A 14,951-nucleotide genomic window follows, 5' to 3' on the forward strand; every position below is an offset into this window, starting at 1 on the left:
CTCCGCAACGGGAGAGGCCACAGCAGAGGGAGGCCCGCATACCACAAAAAAAAAAAAAAAAAAAAAAAAAAAAGAACCCCTGGTCTCTATTTACCTGGCTTTCTGATCCCATGTTACTCCTTTTATAGGAGTATTTTACTTCGTAAGTTGTATCATTTACTTTATTCCTTTATGAAGTGATTCTTCAAATTATATATACTTCAAATTAAAATAAATGAACTTCCGTGACACTCTTTTAAATGGGTCTTCTCTTAACTACTTCAGGATGTGTACAGAGTGTTTGGAGTAGTCAGCATGAATTTGCAGTCTAACATCCACCCCCTTTACCCATCTCCTTTTCAACAAGAGCACACATTTTAAGTTTGACTAGATGAAAAATACTATAAGCTGATGATGTTATCAGTATCATTAATACCATGTTATAAACAATTATAAATGTCCACAGACTTAAGTTATGGCCCAGGAACCACTATCTGCTCTTCTTTAATTTGACTTACCCCTGCTACCTAAGAAATAAACTGTTGCCCGGTTTTATGAGCTACTTTAAATTTCAGCTTCTCCCAACTTGACACTCTGGGCTTGTTTCTACATACCGCTGTGTGTAGGTACATGAAAAGCATTGGACCTTCAGGATGTGTGTCTTCTTGAGAAATCTCTTTGTTAGCCCAGTTCTTACCTTATCAGGTATTTATCTAAGCTAACTTAACTCTTGACCTTATAAATAGGCAATTGAATTAATCCTTCTGATAGAGTAGCTCAAGTTGGCAGATGCAAAGATTAGCCCATGAGATTATTGGTGGGTGTTACCAGTGCAACCAGTGTCCCTACAGGCAGGGACAGGCATGGTTTGGGGATACTTTGAGGCCGTATTTTTAGGCACCTTTAATATTAAGAGGCCCATGTACTACCTGATTGAATATGAATATACATTAATTTCTTCTAATAGTACCTCAGTGTTCCAGAAATGGCTTAAATATGGGGAACCTCTGAAGGGTTTCAAGTGAGAGTAAAGTTTTAGAAAGATCAGATTTTCCTGTGGAAAATAAGGAGCAGGAGAAGATTAAGGCAATCCAGGGGAAACACTGTGGTGGCTGGAAGTAGGGTCAGGTTAGTGGCAGTGGTGGGTGAAGTCAAGAGAGAGGTAATAGCTGGAACGAGGTCCCAAGTGAAATGAGAAAGACATTCTCTGAGGGTGGGGCGGTCTTTTCAAAGGAGTGAACATGGCCCACTGAGAGTATTGTATGGTATCTGCAATGTAAACTAAGTTGCTTCCTATTATGGGCCTTATTGGAACGTAGCATTATTGACCAGTTGAAGTCTATTCATCTCTACCCAGCATTTCAGATATACTTACGTTTTTTAATTTTAATTTTTTTTTTTGGCTACGCCGAGCGGCTGGCAGGATGTTAGTTCCCCATCTAGCGATCGAACCTGGGCCCCGGCAATGAAAGCACCAAGTTCTAACCACTGGACTGCCAGGGAATTCCCTTGTTCTTTAATTTTTATAACAACTTGATTGAGATGTAATTCATACCATAAAATTCACTCTTTTAAAGAGTACAATTCAGTGATTTTTAGTGTATTCACAGAGTTGCGCACCATCACACTATCTAATTTTAGAACATTTATATCATCCGCAAAAGAAACCCCATACACATTTTTTAAAAAAATTTATTTATTTTTGGCCGCGTTGGGTCTTTGTAGCTGCACATGGGCTTTCTCTAGTTGCGGCGAGCGGGGGCTACTCTTCTTTGCGGTGCCCGGGCTTCTCATTGTGGTGGCTTCTCTTGTTGCAGAGCACGGGCTCTAGGTGTGAGGGCTTCAGTAGTTGTGGCTCACGGGCTCTAGAGCGTGGGCTCAGTAGTTGTGGTGCACTGGCTTAGTTGCTCCACGGCATGTGGGATCTTCCCGGACCAGGGCTCGAACCCATGTCCCCTGCATTGGCAGGTGGATTCTTAACCACTGTGCCACCAGGGAAGCTCACTGCGCCACTAGAAACCCCATACACATTGATATTCACTACCAGTTCTCTTCTGCCTCCAGCCCCTGGCAATGCTCATCTACCTTCTCCATACCTGCTTCTCTCAGAGGTATGGATTTGCCTCTTCTGCACATTTCAAATAAATGGAATCATGTAATATGTGATCTTTTGTAACTGGCTTCTTTTATTTAGTTTAATGTTGTCAAGGTTCATCCATGTTCTAGCATATATCATCACTCCTTCATTCCTTTTTATTGCCAAATAATATTTTATGATATGGATACACCACATTTTGTTCATCCATGCATCAGCTGATGGACGTTTGGATTGTTTCCATTTTTTGGCTGTTATGAGTAATGCAGAATGAACGTTTGTGCACAAGTTTTTGTGTGGACTAGGGCTTTCATTTTTCTTGGGTATATAACTAGGAGTGACACATTCGTTCTTGAGTCTCTTCCAACAGTTGAGTATTTTTGGTGAAAGTGGGATCTCAGTTGAAAATCAGTTTCTGGTTGTGGATATGTATGTATATGCCCTGTAATTGTTAAACATAGATTTTAATGAAATTTGTTAAGCATTTAAAAGGTATATGTACGTCAACTACCAAATATCGTGTGTGTGTGTGTGTGTGTGTGTGTGTGTGTATGTGTGTCTGTGTGTGTGTCTGTGTGTGTATCTCAGTCTATCCTCTTAGGATATTCATATGGTGGTTCTGTGAATTGTAAACTTCTGGAAAATGGTATACATTTTACTTCCACCCACCAGTCAAATTTCAGCTACTTAAAATCCATTGAAAGAGAGGGGGGAGAGATGAATAGGTGGAGCATAGCGGATTTTTAGGGCAGCGAAACTACTCTGATACTTTAATAGTAGATACATGTCATTATACCCGTGTCCAAACCCATAGAATGTATGCCAGCAAGGATGAACGTTGCTGTAAACTGTGGACTCTGGGTGATTATGATGAGTCCATGTAGGTTCATTGATGGTAACATATGTACCACCCACTCCATGGGGGATATTGATAATGGAGGAGGCTACGCATGTGTGGGAAAGTATGGGAAATCTCTCTACTTTCTGCTCAATTTCACCGTGAATCTAAAACTCCTCTAAAAAATAAAGTCTATTTAAAAACCCATTAAAATATCACAGCAGTTGTGTGTATTTCGAAGGGACTCCTCCACCATTTTGTTTGAACATGATAGATTATGCACCGCACAGCAGCCTGGGTTTCGGTGACACTGGGTTTGCCTGTGTATTGGCAGTTCCTCATCTGCTCCGCAAAGCCTTCGGTGACCTGGCCTCTGGCCTCTGGTCTCCGCTGCACTTCTCTCTTCCTGAGTTTCAATGCTCCATTGCCTTTCCATTCTCTAAATCTGCCTGGCTCATTTCTGCCTCAGGGCCTTTGAACCAGCTGCTTCTTTGACCTGGCATGCTCTTCTTCCATGTCCCACCCCCCATTATTATTAAGTCTTAACTCAAATAGCATCCCCTCACCCCCTAACCACTTGCTCTAAATCAGCCACGCCAGCCTCGCTCTGATTCTGACTGACTGCTCTCAGTGGCATTTATCACAGGCTTCTTTTATCTGCTTGTGAACATCACGATGGGATCCACCTACCTTCCTTGCTCCACCTCTGAACAGGTCTGGCAGGTATTAAATTAATGTTGGTGGAATGCATGGCCAAGTTGCTTTTCTCCCCCTGAAATTCTGGTACCTGTTAGAGCCAATGTTCTCCCATGACTCTTCCAGGGAGGGCAGTATCATAGAACTCATCAATTCACCCTCACCCCCAGAAAACCAGCAAAACATAACAAAGCATCATTCTTATTTAACCTCTCACTTTCTCTGCCTTTTAGAGCTATCATCCTCCGCCCTTCCCACCCTTCACAGAAAGGATCTGCTACAAGACTGAATGTGTTCACTGCTTCGAGGACCAGGGACCACGGTGGGATTTGCTGTGCTGCCATCTGCAAACAGCAGGTTGGGTGCTTCCTGGTGCTAGATCATAAGTGTGATTTGCATCCGCTGAAGGTTGGTTGCCTACCAGTTGTCCTGCAACTTCTCGGCTATCTTCTCTTTTCTAGTTAAGACATTTCGAAAATGCCTTAACTCTGAGAATTTCTATTTTATCCTAAAGAGAGTCTTAGATTTCAAGCTGTTTCAGGTGAGTGGATGTTTCCTTACTTGTTGGATTGTTGTCTTAATTGACAGCAAGAGAAATAGAGGTGACACCAAAACTTCCTAACCTCTTTGCATGACTGCCAAAATACGGCACTCAGTAACTGCCTCCACTGTGCATTAAGAAAAATTAGTGGCACTAAAAATCTTCAAAGAAACATTGGTCAGCTGTGCACCTGTTCAACAAAATTACTGAAATGATTACTAGCAAAGTTATTCTGTTTCTGCACTTTTTTTTTTTTTTTTTTTTTTGCGGTACGCGGGCCTCTCACTGTTGTGGCCTCTCCCCTTGCGGAGCACAGGCTCCGGACGCGCAGGCTCAGAGGCCGTGGCTCACGGGCCCAGCCGCTCCGCGGCATGTGGGATCTTCCCGGACCGGGGCGCGAACCCGCCTCCCCTGCATCGGCAGGCGGACTCTCAACCACTGCGCCACCAGGGAAGCCCAGGAGTTGCATTTTTAATGCACAAGATTTTCTTTTTCTTCTCTATAGCTAGGGTACCTTAGGACTGGGGCTTAGTTGACTCTTACGATAGCCACTCTTCTTCATCATTACTAGTTAGTGTGGTATTTGCCTAAAAAGTCTTCAGCCCAAAGATGGACCCCAGGGCCATGTAATCCCAAGTTAATTAAAAATAAATTTTTAGGAATATTTAAGAGTCACTGTTCGGCACAGCATTCCATAGGCGTATTTGTTTGTCTTTTGTAAAATTCAAAATAATTCTAAGAATGTTGCTAGGATTAGAATGCCCATATGGGCCAATACTAGGAATGACAACTATTTCTGAATATTTGACCGCAGTGATATCTCTCCCTTTGTCTGATAGTGTCTGTCCAATGGAAGCTGGGTAAAGAAAAGAATTCATGTATTCAACAAATACTTACTGAACAATTTCTGTGGGCCAGGCTCTCATTTCAGTGTGAGCGAATGAGGCAGTGAACAAAGCAAAATTCCTGCTTTCATGGAGCTTTTAAAAAAACCCCCGAATAGGGCTTCCCTGGTGACACAGTGGTTGAGAATCCGCCTGCCAATGCAGAGGACACAGGTTTGAGCCCTGGTCTGGGAAGATCCCACATGCCGCAGAGTACCTAAGCCCACGCGCCACAACTACTGAAGCCCGTGCGCCTAGAGCCCGTGCTCCGCAACAACAGAAGCCACCACAATGAGAAGCCCGTGCACAGCAACGAAGAGTAGCCCCTGCTCGCTGCAACGAGAGAAAGCCCGCACGCAGCAACGAGGACCCAACACAGCCTTAAATAAATAAATAAATAAATAAGAAAAGCCCCCAAATATCCTCAGCAAAGAGATGGGAGAGGGAGGTGCAGATAACTTGACTCACTCTCAGGTGTCCTGGGAAAAGCTCCTTCTAGATGGCAGACAGGCACAGATGAAAAGGAGAGAGTTGGAACCTGATTCAGAAAATAAGATAAAGCAATCTTAATGCTCTAGTTTAATCACTGCAAAATAGAGAAGCTTATTAAAACAATAAGCAAAAAACAGGTGCCAGGGTGATGTGACCTAAGCTTAGAAAAGAAGGATTACTTTTCAAGGATACCATTTTACTTCATTTTTTTCAGGTTCACAGATTCTGCCCAAATTCTGCCTCCACCACCCCCTCCCAGCCTGAGCTATCAGTGCCTAATGCAGCCTTGCAGAGTATCTCTGTGCACAAGTATGAATTCATATTTTCCCCCTTCATAAAGTAAAAGATAGCAAACTATACTTCTGAGCAATGTATTTTTTTCTCCTGGTATATGTAGGAGGATTTAACAAATCAGTACAAAGAGAGTGTCCTCATTCTTTTTTTTTTCTTCTCTCAACAGTCACAGAGTAGTCCATTGTATGGATGTACCACAATTTAAATAGTGACCTATTGATGCACATTTGGGTTGTAGCCAGTCCTTGCTCTTAAACAATGCCACCATAAATAACTTTGTGTGTAGGTTATTCTGCATGTACACAATTATATGTGTATAAATTTGCAAAGTAGAATTGCCAGTCATAAAGGATGTGTATAATTTTGATAGCTGTCTTGTCAAATTGCCTCCCAGAGGGGATTTATCTTATTCTCACCCCCTGCTAGAAACTTGAGAGACTAGCTGTCATTTGGGTCTGGATTTTTCACCAGTCTGATAAGTTAAATGGTTTCTCACAGTTTCAGTGTAGGAATACTATTCATTCATCATTTTCAATGGCATTTTTAAAAAGAAAGCGCCCAGAAAAGTAAACAAGACTAGAATTCAGCTCTTTTTATGATGCAAAAAAAAGGACACTAAAGACCATCTTAGCTCTTCTACTACGTAAGTTAAGACATTTGTCCACGTTAAAAATGCTGCATTTTAAATACTGAAAATATACAGGGTAAAAGTGCTTCTTAGGCGGCTCATGGTGTACCTAGGTGACCTGCTAAGAGTAAGACCTTTCTCCTATAGTTTGGTACTGTCTGGTAGCTAACTGAAATAGAGCAGTGTACAAAAATGAGTTCACACAGCAGGTCTGAGACTGCGCTCCTTAGAAACGCCCACCTGCAAGGTTGGCCCTTGACTGGTGGTGCCTGGTAACTTAGATTTGAGGAGGGTTCCCACCATTTCCTGGTAAGAATGGCTCACTGTGCCTGGACTGTTTGTGCAAACAGTATGGTTTCTGTTGAATGCCTGCTTGCATTCCGGGAGTGTAGAATTTAGGTACATGCCTAGCAGAAGGTTCCTATGTGACCAGCCCTGATAAAAATCCCAGGCACAGCGTCACTAATGAGCTTCTCTGGGAGACGATATTTCACAGGTGTTGTCACAACTTCTTGGGGAAATTAAGCACCACCTGTGTGATTCCACTGGGAAAGGACTCTTGGCAGCTTGCTCCTGGTCTCCTCTGGACTTTACCCCATGTACCTTTTTCCTCTGCTGATTTGCTTTGTATCCCTCTGCTGTAAAAATAGCCATGAGTACAACTGTATACTGGGTCCTATGAGTCCTCCTAGTAAATCATCAAACTGGGAGTGGTCTTGGGGCCCCTGACCCAGTCAGCTTGCAAACACTTTAATATTCTCTCTGTCTATATTGGTATTAGCAGTGAGCAACACAGATATTTTTAGCATGCAGTTAATTGACCTTTGACATTATATCTTGACTTGTAGTCTGTGTTCTATTGTAAAATGTGCTTCAGAGTTCTAACTGTGATTTAGCATTTAACATCTAACAAGTGGAGGCAATAACAAGGTGGCTGGATATTGGAGATATTTTTTTTTTAATATAAATTTATTTATTTATTTTTGGCTGCTTTGGATCTTTGTTGCTGTGCGCAGGCTTTCTCTAGTTGTGGTGAGTGGCAGCCACCCTTCGTTGTGGTGTGCAGGCTTCTCATTGTAGTGGCTTCTCTTGTTGTGGAGCACGGGCTCTAGGCATGCGGGCTTCAGTAGTTGCAGCACGTGGACTCAGCAGTTGTGGCACGCGGGCCCTAGAGCATGCGGGCTCAGTAGTTGTGGCTCGTGGGCTCTAGAGCTCAGGCTCAGTAGTCGTGGTGCACGGGCTTAGCTGCTTCGTGGCATGTGGGATCTTCCTGGACCAGGGATTGAACCCATGTCCCCTGCATTGGCAGGCAGATTCTTGACCGCTGTGCCATCAGGGAAGTCCCATATTGGAGAGTTTTATGTTGAGTGGTGAATCCACAGTTGGTTCTTCGGTCTTCCCAGTGTCTATACTTAGGCTTAAAAACTTCTTGCTTTAACTTTCTATAATCTGATTATTAGGTAAATGAATTTATTCATATTCTTCTGGATTCATAGCCACAGAATTTTAGCTAGACAGTCTGATTTCTAAGTATGCTCTGATTTTGAAGTTTAACTGCAAAACAGTAGTTCTGGAAACATCACTTAGCACAGCAGATCTTTGTCCAAATAGGACATAAGGTCTAAAGATTGAAATAAAGCTTATTTTTGCATAATTGTATTATATTAGCATCCCGTTTTAAATTTTTCAAATGGAAAACTGATAAAAGTGTTAAACATAAAGATTTATTTCTTTAAGCTGCTTTTTAAAAAAGAAATTAGATGGCTTCTGAAGAGAAGTGTTTGTATGGTTTAAAAATATTACATGTAGTCCAGAGAAGTTGTTCTTTTTTTTTTTTTTTTTTTTGGTGGTACGCGGGCCTCTCACCGTTGTGGCCTCTCCTGTTGCTGAGCACAGGCTCCGGACGCGCAGGCTCAGTGGCCATGGCTCACGGGCGCAGCCCCTCCGCGGCACGTGGGATCTTCCCGGACCGGGGCGCGAACCCGTGTCCCCTGCATCGGCAGGCGGATTCTCAACCACTGCGCCACCAGGGAGCCCCAGAGCAGTGGTTCTTAATGCTTACAGTTGACTGGTGTATTTTTGTTGATAATAACTAAGATTGAATGACATTGTGGCAGCCATTGTTGTTAGTGTTTTACATATAGAACCTCATTTAACTTTGTGAGGTAGCTATTATTAACTCCAGTTTGAGACAGAAAGGATTTAAGCAATTTGCCCAAAGTTAAGTGGTTGGCTGGCCAGAACATGGTAGGACTAGAATTTGAATTTAGGTCATTTTTCTCTATAGGCTGAGCTCTTAGCCACTCTGCTTTCCTGGATCCCATGGTAGCATCTCACTGGTGCTACAGAAAATTGGTTCTGCGGAGACCCTTATACATTTATCCTTGGGTATAGGGATGATCTGGTAATTTTCTGCTGAGAGTAAGAAACGTTCATCTTCTCAGTTTCTAAGTGTCAGAAATCATAAGTGGGATCCTTCCAAAACACAAAACGCTCCTTGATCCCATTATCCTGGGGGCAAAATCCAAGTTTCATAACAAGGCCTTACCAGCCTCTTCATGAGCCAACCTTCCCGCATTTCAGCCAAGCTGACTTTCTTTTTGTTCCCATACACACAAACCACATTCTGCTTTGCTCCTTACGGCATTTGCACATGCTATTTCTTCTGCCTTAAATAACCCCACCTGCACCTTGCCTGACTTTTCTTCATCCTTCAGATCTGAATTGAACAGTCCTTCTTCCAGGAAGCCTTCCCTGACTTTCCTGAACTGAGGGGCGTGTGTGTCCCTGTAGCATCTTAATTTTACTATCCGAACATTTATCTCTTCGTGTTGTAGTTATTTGTTTCCCAACTAGACACAAGCTGTGTGAGGGCAGGGACTAGGTTTGTCTGGTTTACTTGGTCATAACAGGCACTCAGATAGCAGACATTCAAATACCTAAAGGAAGGTTAAATAAGGTTTCAAAAGATGAGGCGGAATGAGCAATTTCGGGACTTCCCTTGGTGGCGCAGTGGTTAAGAATCCGCCTGCCAACGCAGGGGACACAGGTTCGAGCCCTGGTCCGGGAAGATCCCACATGCCGCGGAGCAGCTAAGCCCGTGCACCACAACTACTGAGCCTGTGCACCTAGAGCCCGTGCTCCACAGCAAGAGGAGCCACCGCAATGAGAAGCCTGTGCACTGCAACGAAGAGTAGCCCCCGCTTGCCACAACTAGAGAAAGCCCATGCGCAGCCACAAAGACCCAACACAGCCAAAAATAAATAAATTAATTAATTTTAAAAAAAGAATTAGCAATTTAGCTTTCAGGGTACACAAATGCAATAAACTGTGGTGGAATCATAGATGAAGCTCTACTCCCATTAATTATCAGAAATCTTCAGTTATAGCATGGGAACGAACATTCTTTTGTTACTGAAACTCGCATTAAGTAGGGAGTCAGCAACAAATTCATGAGCTTAAATACTAAGCTTTCTGCTGGCAGTTTTGTTTCCCAAATCTAAACTCCATTTTGGGAATCTGAAGAACGAAGCTCTGTATCCCCAGGTATATGCATGAGCCTAAACATTTCATAGGGCTGCAGCAGATTCACTCATGAGCTCTGAACCCCAAATTGGGAGAATCTGCTTAGACATGGTTAAGGACTTACCAATACTTTGGAGAGCGATTCACTCCCCTTGTTGCTTGCCAGCAGTACTTGTAACCTGCAGTTATCCAGTGATAGATAATGACAGTACCCATTTCTTAAATCTGCTATGGAATTTGTCTGGTGGACTTCAAGAAATTCTTAGACATGGAAAAAAATTTTTCCCTAAAATTACCTTTCAAAAAGAAAATATTTGGGAGAAGATAAAGTTTTAACATATATTTAAGATGAAAATCTTTGCTAAGTAAACTTATACACCCCTTTGTCAAGAACAAAATAAAACGTCTATTATTCATTATACTTTTAATAGTACTTAAAGATATCAGGCATACTGAAACCCTGTGTTAGGATGAATATTATTTGATGAAGGGAAGAAGAAAACTTTCTAAGTTATTTTTGTCCCCTTCAGTCCATTAGCATTAAATAAATTTAGGATTCAGGACTTTCCCACTAAGATTAGAGGTAACATTTAGGCACATCCTTACAATCTTACTTTCTGTGTCCATAGCTCGCATGGCTGAAAAGGACCAGACAAAAAAGCAACATAGTATCTGGTATGTGTGCATGTGTGTGGCTTTTTTAAAACCACTTTCCCCCTTTGAATATTTAATGCATAAAAATGATTAGAAAGAATGGTGAATCCATAAAATATTAGGGAACTAGTAATAACTGGTGGAAGAAATTACACACAATGCAAACCCAGAGTGTTTTATTCTAGATTTTTGGCTTCTAGAGTGACCTAGGCATGCGTGCTACTTTATGTTTAAAGACAAAGCTCAGCAAGGTGACCTTAGGCTACCAGTGACATTTATTTATTTACTTATTTTTGGCTGCGTTGGGTCTTTGTTGCTGCGTGCGGGCTTTCTCTAGTTGCGGTGAGCGGGGGCTACTCTTTATTGCGGTGCACGGGCTTCTCATTGCGGTGGCTTCTCTTGTTGTGGAGCACGGGCTCTAGGCGCACAGGCTTCAGTAGTTGTGGCTCACGGGCTCTAGAGCATAGGCTCAGTAGTTGTGGCGCACGGGCTTAGTTGCTCCGCGGCATGTGGGATCTTCCCGGACCAGGGCTCGAACCCGTGTCCCCTGCATTGGCAGGCAGATTTTTAACCACTGTGTCACCAGGGAAGCCCCGACATTTATTTATATTCACAGTGTGTTTGAGGGTGAACCCCTTCAATTCTTAAGCTACTTGTATTATGGTATCAATTCTTTCAGGTAAAAAGACAGGTATATGTAAAGGTGTAATAGTTTTTCTTGCCTGAAATATGGCCTACCAAATGAGTCAACCCTCTGGTTGCCTGAAAAAAAAAATTCGTTTTTTGACTATGAGGTCAGAATTAGTGACTCAGGACTGTTCAGGAATATATAAACTATGAATTCATGAGAGAATTAATTCTTATAGGGATGGCAAGTAACTTCCATGACAGCATATAATTCCAATTCACTTTTATATGTAAGAATCCTGTAATTGCTTTTTGTGTTAAAGCTCTTCTTCAGAACTCAATAGAAAAAATAACGTAGCCTGTATTTTAGCTACAAGGTATCTGTAGATTCTGTGCACAGCATAGTGGCCTTTGAATTCCCTGCCGTGAAAAGAATTGAAGGAGCCTCTGCTCCCGGTGACATGGGAAAGAACAGTGTCAAGGTTAAGCATGAAATCCACCGTCTAGTGCTGGGAGGAGTTCGCACCGCATAAATATCTGTCCTGCGTCTGACTGTACCTGTGCCTGAGTCACCTTCCTCCTGCGAAACACAAACAGGTTACTAGGCAACAGGAGTGATTCAGACACTCTAAACATCTCACCACAGTGAAATGTCCATCTGCAAGATTTCCAGGAAATGCCCTTCTTGTAAGTTACTGGGGAGCTAGATGAACATTCACACAGGCACCGAAGGCATCAGATGACTCAGAGCTAGTAGCTGTGTGTTAAAATGTAGGGCCAGCTAATATCTGGAAGGAAGTCACCTTGCAGGGCAAACACAGACTGTTATCTGCATGGTAACTGTGGGAAGGAAACATGGAGGAGAAAAGGTGAAATCTCTCCCCAGAAGGACTCATGGGGAAGGCAATCCATTGCTCTTAGGGGGGGGAAATAAAAGCACATTCCAGATTGTTAAAATAGACCAAGATCTCGGAAAACCTAGCAGAGTGGCTAAGATTGCCTGGGTTCAAATCCCACCTTTGACCACTTGCTGGATTTCTGGGTTTCACTTCCTCATGCCTCACATGGAGGTGATAATGGTACCTACCCTGTAAGGTGGTTGTACATATTAACATGTTGATATTGGGGAAGCTCCAGTGCCTGGTATCATAAGCTCTGGGGAAGTGTAATCACGTCCTCCATCCTCCAGGCAACTCCCTAAGTAAGGGGTGGGGGCAGAATTGTGTAGGAATGAAGGAAAACCCAAAAATAGGTGAGAACTTTTCAGGGATTTATCTATTCTTTTTATCATTTTGAGAACTGCAATTATAGAAATTATAGCATCTTTTAAGAAACGTCTCCAAGGGTTTTCAGCATACTTTGAAAATTATTTACATATTGATAAAGTACTTCAGGATTATGCAGGGGGAGGAGGATATAATCATGGAGATTGCTTGGGGGCTTCCAGGGTATCAGTAATATTCTGAAACTATGTATGGGTTTTTGCTTTACTATTTTTTATACTTGATGTTTTATCCCCCTCTTTATATAAGATATATTATAATTAAAAATGCAGTTACCCAAAGTAAAGCACTCTTAAGTTGGGTGAAATTTTGGGGTCTTGTATCCCATATGGAAATTATAATTATGCAGATCCATTATTGACTCCTTTAGAAAAAGAAAGGTGCTGGTGGTATTTTGGAAAAGGGTGAGATAGAGCTGGAGTCTTTCAGTGTGTGAACTGACACGTTCATTCACAGCCATTCTAGTGCCTCCGAATGCCAGGCCCTTGGCTGGCGGCCACATTGACACAAATCAGATGTGGACTGTCCTTGCACCTTCTAACCCAGCAGAGGAGATACCCTGTGTAGGCTGCAAACTACAAACCGTAGGCTAGACTAAAGAAATGGGAGGAGCATAGGTAAGGGGAGAAAGGCATGGCACTGAATCACAGTCTGATCTTTTAAGAGTTCTCACTTCCCTTGAATTTATTTTTTGAAGGGAAAGCAGAACTTTGGCAGATTGGATTGAGAATATGTTGCTGCACGTCGGGCTGGGCTAGTGGCACAGCAGTGCCGGGGTGACATGAGAGAGTTGTGAGATTAGGAACCGTTTTTCTTCCTGAATTTGTAGAGTCTGGTTTTGTCAGGTGGGGTTGCATCCCAGGAAGGGATCCACTGTAAAGTCAAGTGAAAGAAGGGGATTAGAGGAGTGCCTCTCAGGGTTGTTTCAAGAGCTCAACATACTAGTCCATGGTGCAGCACTAGTACCTGACACCATTTTATTCAATAACCATACAGATTTCTTTATTACCGAATTAGCAGCCAAATGACTGAAGGTTAACTTTTAACTCTCTATAAAAGGTAAGAGACAAATCCATTTAACTTTAAAATTTCTCTCTTTCCCTAAAGCCACAATGTATAGTGCTTCATTCACTGAATTTAGCATTGAAGGTAGCATTGTTTTATATTGAGTCTTATACCTTGAATAACTTTCTGAGTGTAGAATATTGATTTTGGGGAAATGCTTTTTTTTTTTTTTTTTTGGCCACGCCGCACGGCCTGTGGGATCTTAGTTCCCCAACCAGGGATTGAATCCGTGCCCCTTGCATTGGAAGCATGGAGTCCTAACCACTGGACTGCCAGGGAATTCCCAGGGAATGCTTTTAAGTTTGACTTGTTTTATAAAGAACCTAGAGTTTTCCCATTAATTAATTAATTATTCAATAACTAATTATTGAAGGATAATTGGTATACAGTAATATTATATAAGTTACAAGTGTGCAATAGTGATTCACAATTTTTAAAGGTTATACAACATTTATAGTTACTATAAAACATTGGCTATAGTCCCTCTGTAGTACAGTATATCCTTGTAGCTTATTTTATAGCTAATAGTTTGTACCTCCCATTATTTTAGATTCTCAATCTTTCATCAGGAATCTTTATGTTATTTGATGGAAAACTGTATTAACCATTATTCATAAAAGCTCACTGAACAAACATAACTTATTTTCACAAACACAAGAAGCCATAAATTATGCCTCAGATGATTCAAATGAACTTTGATGGAGTTCACTTACTTTATTTGTTGCAAAAATGTTTGCAGTAGGAATTTGTTATTTTAACTAATGAAGTTCTAACGCATGATCGGCTGCTTTTCCAAAGTTATTTGTTCCTCTGCGTGTGTGTGTGTGTGTGTGAGAGAGAGAGAGAGAGAGAGGGGGGGGGATGTGTGATGTTAAAACTGGAATAGTCGGCTACCCAGAAAAAAAAAATCAATCTAGGATTGCTAATCCTAATTACCAGAGAAATCTAGTCTTATTTGACTCTGTAAATTGTCTGCCTTTAAACATTAATGCTAGCAGAATAGGTAGTTTAACTCTTCAAGTCAAGATATACAATTTCCAGTTACTTGGAATATTTTTACTTCTTAATTTTTAATATTTCATAGAAGGCCTTTTGAAATATAGTTTACACTAATTTGTATTATTTCCTAACTTTGAATCTGCATCCACATAGTGGTCAGTTGGTATAATAAAGAATAATGCTTGGTTCTTTTATATCCTTTGGTGTTGGTCCTGAGCTGATGCTAACTTCTATTTACCTTGCGTCTAATTAACAACCTCTTATTCTATGGGATAGGACCTTTCGCTTCAACCTTATGAAGTTGTTTGCTTCACTTTTAAATTTTTTTTTTTTTTTTTTTTTTTTTTTTTT

General features: G+C 41.7%; 1 protein-coding gene across 8 annotated transcripts in view; it reads left to right on the forward strand.

The window, feature by feature from the left end:
- SGMS2 (sphingomyelin synthase 2) overlaps positions 1-14,951 on the forward strand; it is an 87,809-nt gene that overhangs the window by 33,132 nt on the left and 39,726 nt on the right. For all 8 annotated transcript variants that reach the window (XM_007100590.4, XM_055086165.1, XM_007100586.4 and 5 more), the window contains one exon: positions 3,842-4,016. The gene's annotated coding sequence lies outside the window, so the exon portion shown is untranslated. The remainder of the gene's footprint in view (positions 1-3,841; positions 4,017-14,951) is intronic.

This window comes from Physeter macrocephalus, chromosome 7 (assembly GCF_002837175.3).
Source record: "Physeter macrocephalus isolate SW-GA chromosome 7, ASM283717v5, whole genome shotgun sequence".
In the NCBI taxonomy this organism is placed as follows: Eukaryota; Metazoa; Chordata; class Mammalia; order Artiodactyla; family Physeteridae; genus Physeter; species Physeter macrocephalus.